Source organism: Cydia fagiglandana, chromosome 3 (assembly GCF_963556715.1).
Source record: "Cydia fagiglandana chromosome 3, ilCydFagi1.1, whole genome shotgun sequence".
Lineage (NCBI taxonomy): Eukaryota > Metazoa > Arthropoda > Insecta > Lepidoptera > Tortricidae > Cydia > Cydia fagiglandana.
The window spans coordinates 14,757,666-14,769,141 of NC_085934.1; the positions used below are offsets into that span (position 1 = coordinate 14,757,666).

Consider the following 11,476-nt stretch of genomic DNA (forward strand, 5'->3'; position numbering starts at 1 on the left):
GTCGTCATGGGTGTCGTTTTATAGGTTTTAGGGAGTGCAGAATTCGAAAATGATGACAGTTTTGGAATTGGACATGTCTGCCGTGCACTTTGACATAAAAGTCGTCATGGGTGTCTTTTTACAGGTTTCATAGTGCAGAATTCGAAAATGATGACAGTTTTGGAATCCAACATATCTGCCATGCACTTTGACATAAAAGTAATGCAGTTGACTTATAAACGGATACCCATAACAACTTTTATGTCAAAGTGCATGGCAGACATGTAAAATTCTAAAACTGTCATCATTTTCGAATTCTGCACTCCCTGAAACCTATAAAACGACATCCATTACGACTTTTATGTCAAAGTGCATGGCAGACATGTCGGATTCCAAAACTGTTATCATTTTCGAAACCGGCACTCCCTGAAACCTATAAAACGACACCCATGACGACTTTTATGTCAAAGTGAATGGCAGACATGTCGGATTCCAAAACTGACATCATTTTCGACACCAGCACTCCCTGAAACCTATAAAACGACACCCATGACGACTTTTATGTCAAAGTGCACGGCAGACATGTCGGATTCCAAAACTGTCATCATTTTCGAAACCGGCACTCCCTGAAACCTATAAAACGACACCCATGACGACTTTTATATCAAAGTGCACGGCAGACATGTCGGATTCCAAAACTGTCATCATTTTCGAATCCGGCACTCCCTGAAACCTATAAAACGACACCCATGACGACTTTTATGTCAAAGTGCACGGCAGACATGTCGGATTCCAAAACTGTCATCATTTTCGAATTCTGCACTCCCTAAAACCTATAAAACGACACCCATGACGACTTTTATCTCAAAGCGCACGGCAGACATGTCGGATTCCAAAACTGTCATCATTTTCAAATTCTGCACTCCCTGAAACCTATAAAACGACACCCATGACGACTTTTATGTCAAAGTGCATGGCAGACATGTCGGATTCCAAAACTGTCATCATTTTCGAAACCGGCACTCCCTGAAACCTATAAAACGACACCCATGACGACTTTTATGTCAAAGTGCACGGCAGACATGTCGGATTCCAAAACTGTCATCATTTTCGAAACCGGCTCTCCCTGAAACCTATAAAACGACACCCATGACGACTTTTATGTCAAAGTGCATGGCAGACATGTCGGATTCCAAAACTGTCATCATTTTCGAATTCTGCACTCCCTGAAACCTTTAAAACGATACCCATGACGACTTTTATGTCAAAATGCACGGCAGGCATGTCGGATTCCAAATTTGTCATCATTTTCGAAACCGGCACTCCCTGAAACCTATAAAACGACACCCATGACGACTTTTATGTCAAAGTGCACGGCAGACATGTCGGATTCCAAAACTGTCATCATTTTCGAATCCGGCACTCCCTGAAACCTATAAAACGACACCCATGACGACTTTTATGTCAAAGTGCACGGCAGACATGTCGGATTCCAAAACTGTCATCATTTTCGAATTCTGCACTCCCTAAAACCTATAAAACGACACCCATGACGACTTTTATCTCAAAGCGCACGGCAGACATGTCGGATTCCAAAACTGTCATCATTTTCAAATTCTGCACTCCCTGAAACCTATAAAACGACACCCATGACGACTTTTATGTCAAAGTGCATGGCAGACATGTCGGATTCCAAAACTGTCATCATTTTCGAAACCGGCACTCCCTGAAACCTATAAAACGACACCCATGACGACTTTTATGTCAAAGTGCACGGCAGACATGTCGGATTCCAAAACTGTCATCATTTTCGAAACCGGCTCTCCCTGAAACCTATAAAACGACACCCATGACGACTTTTATGTCAAAGTGCATGGCAGACATGTCAGATTCCAAAACTGTCATCATTTTCGAATTCTGCACTCCCTGAAACCTATAAAACGACACCCATGACGACTTTTATGTCAAATTGCACGGCAGACATGTCGGATTCCAAAACTGTCATCATTTTCGAATTCTGCACTCCCTGAAACCTATAAAACGACACCCATGACGACTTTTATGTCAAAGTGCACGGCAAACATGTTGGATTCCAAAACTGTCATCATTTTCGAAATCTGCTCACCTGATTCAAATAAGGTGCATTTATATCTAGTCAGCCAACATCAACAATATCTATACATATCTACTATCGAAATGTACTTTTGATAGTAGAAGTACGAAATGTAATCTGAAAGGAATCAAGTAATGCATTCCTGTAATGAGGAATCGACATTGATTCCAATTACTAGGAATTGTAATATTAGAAAAACTGATTCCTGATTCCTCAAATGGAATTGTACTTAGTAATTTGGTATTGTAGATTACAAAGTAATCTGGGAATCGGTAATCTGATTACAAAGTAATTTCGAGTAATCGTGGAATCAGGAATCAATTACGAAATGCCCATCTCTGTTGTCTAGCACATTTCTTGTTACTATAGATAGCCCATCCGTCATATCAGAGCAGAGTATCTATAAACAAGATCAGCGAGGCAGATAATGTAGAGTTACCTCCGCGATTAAGATCGATCCACGTTGAAGCGGTATACCGTTGTTTATGGCGAGCCCTTAACTAACTGCTTCCTCCGCTGGACGGGGACCGGAGACCTACTTACTTAACAAACAGTAAGTTCAGTTGCGACAGTCGCTCATCTAACGAAACTTGATGAATAAATTAACATTCATCTGAAATTAATTGCAGTGTTGTAATGACGAGTTACTTAGTTTAGTAGGTAGTTATTATGTCATATGTCTTTTTAATTCTTAATATTTTTTAAACATCAAGTTGGTTTTGTTTTAAACTACTGATCAATATTTATTCAGCTTTCTAAGTCTGTATGGACTGTAAATATTTATTATGATCATATCTAATAGTGTTTGGACATCTTTAGCCGTATTCGTGGAAGTATAAATATAATTGTAATATTTTTCAGTGACGCTTACATTTTAGTTTCGGTCTAAAGTGTCTTGACAAATTAACTTATATCTTTAAGATCATAACAAGTAAAACCGATCCCACATACTTCTATAGAGGAATACCTATTAGCGGTTTAATTCAAGGTATAGGTATTATTGCCAATAACACAATAAAATTGCACAAGCGGAACTCGTGATCGAACGTCTTTCACTGCCGCGCAGGCCATTCTGCTGCGTTAACAATGTTATCCGCACGGATCACTTCGTTCAAACCGACCTTGTTATTTACTTTCATTATATGGAGCAGAGTGAGCATTGTACGATTGGTTACGGAACAGAAATAGCAAGGCTTTCAAACCTAGGTTTATGTCTAGTTATTTTGTTTTAATAACTGTTCGAAAAAGTTAAAGGCTTGCTACACGGTCGCCGACAAGCCTTCTAACCGTCTGACCTTGGTCTGTCCTTGGTCAGTTTTGGTCAAATTTTGTTGGTAACAACTGTCTACACGGTCCGGGACCGGCCAAGGCCACGCGGTCTGGGGGCTTGTCGGCGACCGTGTAGCAAGCCTTTTAAGGTCATAGGATAGCACATTCGTTAATCTTCCGAGTGTCAAAGATGCAAATCACACAGAGGGAATACTGCGTGGTCCTGAGGGTAGGCTAGGTCATGCAGTATGGAAGACGTTGAAAATATATTATGTATATATATATTGTGTATCTAACACTTGTGCATTGATACATCTCTACAAATATGTTTTACGCTTTTTTCTAGCTTTCAGCTAGCTTAAAATAGTAGATTGTACAACAAGGGCATAAAGTGACCCATCTGCACCCGAGGCAATTTAGGCGAGGGTAAAAATGGACATTTATGCCCTTGTTGTACACTCTGCTTTTCACTTCGATTGCGAGGAAAATAAATTATATTTTTCACGGCAATTTATAACACGAAATTGTCGTAAAGCGAAAGAACATAATACATAACCAATTCCCGCCAACTAACTTTTTTTTTTAATTTTCAAGATGTGATTTCAGACGCTTGGTTTTCTGCCAAGTCAAACATTTCGGAGCATTTTTGAACGATAATCGACTCCTATTTTATGTGATTTACTAAATTTAATGACAGAAAATACGGATTTCTAATAAATTGTAGCAAAAATAAAATAATATAACAAGTTTTGTCATCTACACAATTTTATTGCTCAGTAAAATTGTGCAATATGTTTTAACTGTTTGGCTGTTGAGACCGATTACCTACCTTAGTCTTAGAAGAAAAGTTTACTTTTATGCTCTAGAGCATAAAATGCGATTTTATGTCGTCTACGCACGACATAAAGGTGCACTTTTTGAGCATGAGAAGTGAAATATAAATTATGGAAGTTTTAAGACGCTGTAGTAGTAGTAACTGCAAGCCACTACTAAAGCTACTCTACCTCTACCTAGACAGTAATACCCGGCAGGAACATAGTGCTGCTCTCGAGTTGCACCGACCGTCAGACGAGGCGGCAACGAGCGCGTTTGCGCAACCAGCTTGCGCCAGGGCGCGGCCCCGGTTCGGACGTGGGCCTCTCTACTTTATGGGCATTTATCTGAGCCGTTCTAAGCCACTTTGACGTTTATCTAGGGCTACTGACGTAAAGATGCAACATGCAACTAGTTAGTCCTTGTTGACAACAAATACAGTGGTATATTCTTGCCCGAAATACCTAAAAAAAGTTTCCAGTAGATGTACGCTCATATGTACTTCGTTTTGGACCCTTTAATCCTTGACATTTAGCCATTTCCTCATTACGTGTCGGATTACTGGTGATGCGCAGGTAAGGACGATGATTCGGTTGATGAATTGAGTAATTGAATCCTCGGCAACAAGGCGTTGTTTTATTTATTACAGTATTACACTACAATGACGGCAAAATTACGCGATAATATTTACCTGCCGCCAGGAGCACAACAACATTTCGTTTTCGTCGCAACATTAACATGAAGTTATTTAGCCGTGACGGGATGGGAACAACAGTAGGTATTTGATTAATTGTTTACCTACTACGTATAGCAAAGAGCGCATAGTTGGCAAGCGCTGTGCATTCTGCGCCGGCGGCAGAGGCGGAAGCGCTTTACTGACCCACATGCTCTTCTGCTTAGCGTGCGCAGTCATATGCTTCGAAATCGAATCATTTTAGGTTAAAATTTACATATGCGAGCATGCATTCCAAGTTCGTAATGCGTGTGAATCACGTGTAAGAACGCGCATTGGTTATATCCGTATTCTGTCTAGTCTGTCGGTCGGAGTTATTGTTTGATTTCTGAAGTTCAAAACGTTTGCAATAATGTTGAGATTTAGGCGATTAAGCAAAACAAGTTTCTGATGATATGTCACTATGCAATGGATAGAGCAACTTTGTCTAATTGATAAATTAGCGAGAGAGCGACGATCCGTCATAATATAGCTAATGCCATAAACGTGACTATACTTACATAATAAATTATGTACTTACCGAGAAATGTAAAAATATTACCAATAATTACGCGTGTAAAAAGTTTTGGCGAGTGTGAATCAGAAAAAAATCTAGTCTTGTTTATTTTTGGCTCATCCCAAAGATTCCAAGCATCATTTCCATCCTCTTGTTTAAATACTTACTAATAATAACCGTTATAAGAAGATACATTTCCTAAACAATGCAATATTTTATTTCGATGAAAGGGTTTGCAGACCCGCTCCCGTCTTTGTCGAGGGGCGATCCGATTATTGGGTGCAAATTGATTAAAATAGGTGCGATGACAGATGATAGAGGGCGGCCTATCTTAACAGGTGGGGGAACACAGAGTGAAGATTTACTCGATAACTTTGTTTCATTTTGATATTCAATTAATCTGTAATAGGGTGTCACGTTCTGGAGGGTTCAAAAGCCCAAAGATAGACCTTAAAAGCTACCATTTGAACCCCATGTGGCTTCAGCGAAAATTATTGGTTCGGAGAATATTGACAAGGGCAGGGCCGTAATTATATCGAATACCAAATCTTATCCAGTTCCAGTCTATTTACCTGTATTAATTCAAATACCTAATAAGAGTAGCCCCTGAATGAGATGATGGGATTGATATTTAGGTGTAGGTATTTATAAAAAAATCTTGAGCCAAGTTTTGTTTCATTTTACAAATGGACTTTATAGGTAACAACTTAATGCTTTAACGAATTATTCATCAAGCAATCCGGAAAAGATAAAAGGGAAGTCGCAGAAGGAAACTTCGGCCGTATACAAAAAATGTAGGCAGGGACAGATGTTTTGAATTAAGCAAATAAATCACCTTTTTACCCGCGTTCCGAACAATGGTTAATGGTAAAACCCTTCAGCCACTTTCACTTACATTAAAATATCCCCCCTGAATAATGTGTGAAGAAGAAAGATGTTGTAAATGTTAATTAGGTTTATCCACAGACAGATGTGCAAGTCCTCGCAAATCTCAGAGAAAGATCAAAGAATACTTTCAATTCGGAAAATTTCGCTTCTCACAAAAAAATGTGAGAAGCTTCCAAAATTTTTCCATGTGGGAATTTCGTATTTTGGAAATTGCGACGGAACGCGATAAATAATATATAGCTACAGCAATAATATATACAGTACTTAAACTACTTATATAAATATACTAAGGTGTATTCGGGTAATACCGAATGTCGGATAATTCCGAAATTCAGATGAAAATCACCCTTAATACCATCATAATAAAAGTCTCTTTTCGGAATTATCCGACAGTTTTCGACATTCGGAATTACCCGAGCAAACCTTATGTATATTCAAATAGTCTTACAGGTATGTTAGGTTTAAGTAAAATAAACATGAATTAGTTTTAGTCCCAAAAATCAGATAGGTAGTTAGGTACTTAATAACTTAGTTCTAGGTAATGAGCCTAGGTACCTGAGATAAGTGGTAGATACCACATACCATATAGGTAGTACCTATATGGTATGGTGGTGGTATGTCTGTGGTGGTGGTGGTGGTAGTGGTAGGATCGTAATAAGATATTGCATTGTGGTCAACTAATCAAGTAGTTTAGCCATTTCAATGAATTAATGTTGTAACCTTGACAAGTAAAGGTGCAATGTACGCGGAAGATATGCTCGTGACGTGCATGACATAAGCACTGGAATTACTTATATAAAAAAAATTAAATTCAAATTATGTATGTACCTACCTGTATCTTGAACTAGTTGACTTCAACATGCTTAATTAGGTAATATCATTAGAGATTACACAAACTTATACAAATTCAGCTTAAGACGAAAATGGAGGACCCGCGCGAAATGTAGTCCTCACTCTAATTGGTCACACGTACCTACATGTTTAAATATATTTAATAATAATAGCCCACAAGAGAACAAATGCGGGATTAAGAAATCTTGTTGCCCAAGAAATTTCTACACCATGGTGCCCCCTTCCTTCTGAAGTCATCTATGATTCTATGATAATAAATTGATTCCTAAGGTTTTGGCATCCCTATGGATTTGGTGTCTGAATCAAGTGCCAAACTATGCACTACAGTACAACCCATTAATCCGGCACTAATGCTGACACAAGAGCTGGATTACTGGAAGTAGAGCAAATCTACATAATATTTGGTGTATTTTAGTGCCTATGTAGTAAAACTACATTTAAAAATTTGTAATATGCAAAGAAAATTCTACTATTAACTGGAACTTTGCTAATAATAAAGAGATTGAAGAGCGAAAATGGAAGTGGACATACCTAGTGAATTAGGACATATAATGAAATGCACCCCAATTTTGGTACTGGATAACATGGTAAACCAGACCACCAAAGCGCTGGATTATTGAGATTTCACTGCACTTGGTCAATCAGGCAAAACATGGATGATATTTCGATTAGTTGACATTATCCCACAGTCGAAATTGTCCCGCTGCACCTTATCACATTTCCCATACAGTGAAATTTTACCAAATATTTTTATAGATTTTAATCAATAACAGATGGTTAAGCATGAATAAAGTTATTCTGGTCCAAAGCCAAAATGCTACAAGCAATTTGCCTAGGACTATGCATTGTAAATGCTAAGTGAGCCAGGTAAAACTAGTTTAAAAAAATAGCATTAACAGTATAAAAAAAAAAACAATGTAGTCATTCAAGCTGTAGGTTAGATATCAAAAGTGTGTTGCTCCTGAATGTTATACCTAAGTAGGTATGTGTTAGGTATTAAAAAACATACTGTTACATAAATTTCCCTGGGGTGGCTTGTATTCTTGTCAATATAGTGAGTAGCTAGCTATATAAACATTCATTGCAATACTGATAAGCTCACACACTAACAATTCATTGTTTGGTTCTAAATAGGAAGCTGCTCTACTTTCACACTTTCCTAGATTATTTTATAAAATGAATGCATGTTTTGCGTTTATTGGGACATACATTCATAAACATTGATGAAATGTCGAGTCAACAATTCAACATCATAGCACAAAACAGATAGTACAGAAATCAATCTACATACAAAGCACGCTCGAGCAACGCACACATAGACACTGCTCACGGACACGATATCTCGGACCGGTTGGGACCACTGCGAGCGCGAGTGCCATCCGCTTGAGACACGCGTCTGTGAACATTCTTGTGCAATAATGGAGAAAGAAAACAAAAAGTTATTATAACTGTACAGTGGACGGTTGTTAAAATTCAACATTAAACGGTGAAGTGTCGTTTTTTAAGCTACCAGTGGTTTCAGCGAGAATACGAATGCGAATTTATTACATTGTACATGAGAATGCGTATTTATTATACTTTAAATTATAATAATCGTGCATTTCGCCTATCTCGAAATCATCGCAGGATATTTTCTGTTTGTAATATAACAATGACATTAAAATTAAAATACCTATTTGAGTTATTAATGTTATTACTAATTTATATTTCCATTCTTCCCGTTTCATCCTCAACAAGAAATCAAACAACTAGATACGAGATACGATACGATAGATACGAATGCCACTACCACAATAGTTTTTTGTGCATAAGTCATAGTTCGCAACAATCGCAACCCTAGAGCGACCGCCGAGCGTAGGTATGAAAAGTAAAGTACATACATGTGATTGACTTCTGTTCCTATCTGTTTTGTGATCATAGTCAGTCAGCGCAGAATTTTCCTTTTCCAAAACAAGACGAATCAGCTGTGATTGCCAAACACGGGCAGAGAACGAAAATAACAAAATCAATACCCACGTGATGGCGTGTTACCGTTTTTTACTTGCTCCCGTAATTATATAAACCTGTTTCACCCGTTATCTTGCTCCTTTTTGTTTTTCACAAGCTAGACAGACAGCGCAAAATTTTCTGATCCCGAAATAAATGCAACAGCAAAATGCTTGCACATTTTAAAGAACATTTTCAGCGTTAAACGGGGTTCATAATGCAATGAAAATGTCGCAATTTAGGTGGAATAAGAGGTTTTTACTCACGTTATATGCTGTAAATGGACTCCTGGTGAAATGAGCACAGAACAATGATGAGGACTCCAGTGTTTCCTTTGTGAGAGAAAGGCAAGGAACGTCACACAAAATCTGTAAATGCACTGTATTAATAATTCTTCAATCCGATTTTCACAAACACAGGTAATAAAGAAGAATAAACAAATCAAGGTTCACTTGTCAATATAATTTGTCAACAAAATATTTAGAACGAATCGACTCAAAACACTCGCACAAGCGAGTATAAAATTCTACTGGTGGAGGTGGCGTTTCGTAAGTTTTGGTTGGCTGGCTTGTAGAATATTGTCAGCGGTGTGAAGTTATCCGAGAACCGTAAACACCAATCTATCAGCTGATTTAGCAAAACTAGTGCCATCTCTGTTTTAGGTAAATACCGAATGATGCTTAACACAAATCACAGATGGCTAGCTGGAACACTAGCTCGGTGGCACTAGTAAGTGATCTGATTTACTGCATATAGGTGGCGCTGATTTACAAACAGGCAAAAGGTATGAACTACTTGATTCTAATCTAGACACCAAGATGGCGCTGTACTTTCCTGGACTGAAAATGTCCACAGTAAATATTTTTTAGTACTTATAAATAGCTTTAGGTTGTAAAGTGAAAATATTATTGATTTTGCAATGATCATTCAATCATCATTAATTAATTGACCATTGATTTTTGAGTTTAATTTTCAAAGAATGAAAATCTGTATAAATTGTATGACATATTTTATATTTATATCAATTTATATGTACAGATATTGTGTTAAATAACTATCAAATGTAACTACGTTACTGATACTATATTTCGTCCAGGTGAATATGTGGCCTCTTGGTCTAGGGGTATGATTCCTGCTTTGGGTGCAGGAGGTCCCGGGTTCAAATCCCGGAGGGGCCCACTTTTTTGTGTTTTTGGAATAAAGAACTACATACGGTAAGGGTACCTGTAAATTCCCCTGCCAATTTTTAGTACTTATATTTAGTAGATTATCGATAGACAACGTTTAGCCGAATATCGTTTCGCAGAGTGGTTTATTCGACCACGACCAAATTTTATGTCTCTATCGTTCTTGAATAGTGTTGTATGCCCTGGTTTAATGTTTTACTCTTTCCAGAATAATTAAAAACCGGTAAGTGCACGCTAATGCAGCGTCAATATAAATTTGCAAATGGGTAATAAATAAAGAGAGAGAGAAGAGAGCGAGTTCATTAGGTGTCCAGGGAATCCATTCCCATAAGCCTTTATACATTATAATAAATCAGATCGATTTTCGATCACGTTTTTTTAGGTAGCTGACACAATATCATGTTTTCTACTATGCAATCCTAATAATTACTTAGACATAAATAGGTAAATATTTCAGTCGCTAAATGGATAGTACAAAAGACATCGATGACTTTTGTTCTATCCTTTGGTTTTGTCGTTTTGATTTTACCTATCAAAACTTTTACCAATAATTGAAGTATGTGTTTATTTTAATTAAATATATTACATACTTATATATTTTACACCTTAGCATCTTAACTACCGAGCCGATTTTGGTCCTTGTTTTTTAAAGCCAAGGTCCCAAATAGGCTACTGATTAATCAATATCCAAAGAGGTTGTGATTGTTGTGAATTTTAAACTGTAGATATAGAATTTAGAATCTCTTCGCTGGGTTAAAGTTTTTGTTTTGTACTACATACTACCAGAGATGTGAAAAATACTTTATAAAAAGTATTTAAATACACAATACAAATACTTCCTTGATAATACTATTTCAAATGCAAAATACAAAATATGTTTTGAATTTGTATTTAAATACAAAATACGAAATAGGTATTTTCAAAATATTTTTTTAAAAATACAAATACTTTGCGATAAAAGGTACTCTGAGTAGTGAATACCTAGTCTGAATTAAAAAGTATTACTCGGAATTTCCGAGTTGAAAAGACTCTCTTTATTCTTTGAAATCAATCCTCTATCTAAAGTGCAAATTTTTAGTTGTTTGCTCATATTAACCGGTAGGATGTATGGATGATGGTTCTTAACGGCCAACTTTTAAAGGATTAATTTGTAATGTTTT

At 37.2% G+C, this 11,476-nt stretch overlaps 1 protein-coding gene and 1 non-coding gene across 2 annotated transcripts in view; one reads left to right on the top strand and one right to left on the bottom strand.

Annotated features, from left to right (window-relative positions):
- The window catches only part of LOC134680184 (solute carrier organic anion transporter family member 5A1-like), a 74,961-nt gene extending 65,158 nt beyond the window's left edge, over nucleotides 1-9,803 (bottom strand). The window contains exon 1 of the mRNA XM_063539264.1: nucleotides 9,396-9,803. The gene's annotated coding sequence lies outside the window, so the exon portion shown is untranslated. The remainder of the gene's footprint in view (nucleotides 1-9,395) is intronic.
- Nucleotides 9,804-10,235: 432 nt separating this feature from the next.
- Trnap-ugg (transfer RNA proline (anticodon UGG)) lies at nucleotides 10,236-10,307 on the top strand. The gene has a single exon. It is a non-coding gene; the product is annotated as a tRNA-Pro (tRNA).
- The last annotated feature ends 1,169 nt before the right edge of the window (nucleotides 10,308-11,476 follow it).